This window comes from Ambystoma mexicanum, chromosome 1p, assembly GCF_040938575.1.
Source record: "Ambystoma mexicanum isolate Mex_15411 chromosome 1p, UKY_AmexF1_1, whole genome shotgun sequence".
Lineage (NCBI taxonomy): Eukaryota > Metazoa > Chordata > Amphibia > Caudata > Ambystomatidae > Ambystoma > Ambystoma mexicanum.
Window position 1 is genome coordinate 1102469708 of NC_090921.1, and position 3121 is coordinate 1102472828.

A 3121-nucleotide genomic window follows, 5' to 3' on the forward strand; every position below is an offset into this window, starting at 1 on the left:
GAAGTAACTGGACCACACACGCCCAGGAAAGACAACACGCCCCTGCAAAGAAGGCAGGACAGAGAGCACGCCTATCTCTACCAAAAGGTGAGGAGAGGGCCCAGAGGCTGAAATCACACGGGGGTGGAGGGAGGCTTCTTACCCCGGTCGGTCAGCCTTGAACACAGTCCTCCTGTATTTTCAGGCAGAACCTTCCCCGCAGACCACATCTGGGCAAAGCTGAGAAGCATACCAGGTGAGCGTAACATTTTCCCCTATCTTTACATCCAAATCTTTAGTGTATGGAAGCGTGACCACAGCCCCAGAGAATCCCTGCATTTCCAAATTTGTGCCTGACAGCGGATATCGGCCATCCATTAGGCATGATTTTTCCGCTCCTGAGTCCACCATGAAGATTAACTGTCTGTCTCCTATCTCAGCCCCCACAAGTGATTCCTCATCTGGACATAGGGTAGTTGATAGGACTGGACACGCAAGTGCTCTCTGTGGGCTATCCTAGTCTGGGTGGGTATTTGTCCCCTGAAAAGAGAATACATTCTCCCCAACCATAGCTGTTCCCTGAAATGGCCCTGATGCACCATTTGCAGTGGTAGCGAAAGGATTATTGTGTGTGTTCCCCGTTTGACGTTGGCGTGTTAATCGTTGTTGTGTCCCCTGTGCTGGCACTCTGGGCCCTTGAGTGAACAGGGTGTTAGTCTGTTCCTCTTGTCCATAAACCCCACCTCCCCCATGGGCAGCCCATAATGACTGCCTGGGTGAGGATGACCATATTGCTGTTCATTATTGAATCTTTGTGCATTCGGATAATACGCCATGGGATGAACACAACATTCCCTTGCAAAATGGCCCCACCTCCCCACATGACCAACATGCTCCCTGTCCCCCTCCTCTGGCCCTTGTCTTGCGTACCCCCTTCACTGTCCCCGGTACCCACCTCTTCCTCTTCCAGGCCTTCCATGCCACTGGGGACCTCCATACTGCTCTTCTCCAGACCATTGTTCTTGACCATTTACTGCCCATGTGGCTTTCATCCTAGCCTGCAGTGCTGTCAGCCCCTCCTCTTCATTTCCCTGCCTTTCTGGGGGTAGTGCGGCTGTTACTGCCGTGACCTTCACCAACTTATTTTGTACAAGTTTGGCTTCATCTGCCAATCTTTTCTGTGCGATTTCTTTCTCCCTTTCTTTGATCATCCTACAATGATGTACTATAATGCTCTGTATTACTGGCCAACCTTTGGCTTCTATCCCAGCAATTTTATCAAGGGCCTTCTGTACCTCCTTCAGGAGGCCTCTCTTATTAATTACGTAAAAGAGGGAGGTTGACTGGTGCCAAGCTGTGCCCATCGCCGCCCTCCACATATCCTGCACCGAAAGAATGAACTGTGCACCATCTGCCTCGTCCCCCAATGTGTATTTCATAACTGAGTGTAAATCGGGGGGTAATAGGGAAGGTTCTCCGCAGTGCATCCCACATTTGTGCTCTCACGTTATTAAATGATGCCCCATCATGCGATCACAGCCCATTGTTACTCCTGGGAACCCCGCCTTCACCGACACCCTGTCTGCTTGGTCACCCATTGCAGATACCAGCAAGCTCTTGATATCCCCCATTGCTGATGGGACCCCTGCAGTGTTTTTCTCAAAGGCATATGTCAATGTTCCCGTACCCCCAGAAAGTGGGGGTAGCGCTTTCAACAAATTGATTTTATCCATCAGCACCCAAGGCACGTAGTGAGGCCTTCCCGCCCCTTTATGGATGAGGGGCATCTGCAGATTTGTCCTCCGCCTCCCTTTACTTACCTTTCTTCCTTTTTTAATAATAATAATAATAATAATAATAATAATAATAATAAAATTTCTTTGCCAGCACCATTCTCCCCATTCTGTTCCTGAGTCTTCCTTGCCATTCCTCTTCTTCCCCTCCCATCTGTGGTGTTTGCCATTGTATTTGCAGACCCCCTCCTGTCTCTCCTTCCTCGTACTCATCAATATCGCTCCAACATTCTTCTTCCCTGTCAGAGGTCACGCTACCTGGCCCTGCGCTTACCTGCTCACTTCCTTGCTCTACTTCCACTATTTTAACCGGAGTACTGTCAATGCGGGAGAGGAAGTCCCTGGACTTCCATTCATCCTCTGCTATAATGGAGGAGTTTTTGGATGGTGGTGGCCGTGGTGTCTGCCCTCCCCCTGGCAGCGGTAGTGTACTTTCACAGAGGGTTCTAAGTCGGGGCAACTCTGCTTGGGTATTGGCCATTTGGTCTTCTAAATTTTGAGTGATGCGTCCTATATGGGTCGGGGTGTGCCTGTTGGACCCTATGCACCTTTAGGGTCATAAGGGGGAGGGGGTACCAAACACTCTCCGTGTTTGGTATTTTGGGGTTTTGGGGGGTGCAGAGGTGTCCCCCGCTTCCTTAAAATTGGAGGCGGGGGACAAAACAAAATGTGCGTTTAAAAGTGGACACAAGCAGATAAATTATAGTCAGTTTTCCACAAACAAAAATAAAACGAGCAAACAACCCCAAACCGATTTACCACACTGTGCAAGTATTAGCTATAATAAAGCAAGCAAACCTTCCAAAAATAATACATATGGTAACCATGCCTTTCTGCAACCGAACAATACTGGCTGAGGAGAGTGACAAATACTGGATGTAGTATTTACCACCCAATTCCGACGACGATTATCGGGGAAAAGAACACATTGCCGCATGAAAGAGCAGGTGGGAATTAGGGGCAGGTAAATCAATCCCAAGTGAACATAATCACCCACCCCAGAATAAAGTTGTTTCCAAACCAACCCCAAGACCACCAGAAACATGCAGCCTGTTAGAGCACTGCCAATATACCCAGGGGAGCTGTACCTGCTATTTGATGCCCAGAGGAATGCTACAATCATGCAGCAGATGGCCAAAGAAAGACAACGGAGTAGGCCCCAATACCCAGAATCAGAATAACTTCATGGGCACTACCAGAAACACAAATCCTGAGACAGTATCGGCTTGGCAGGCCAACCATAATTCATATACTCCAGCTCATTCAGAGTGACCTTGAGACCCAAACTGGCATACACACTGCCACCCCGCCTACTAAAGTTAGAGGATGTGCTCAATTCTCTTGCTTGC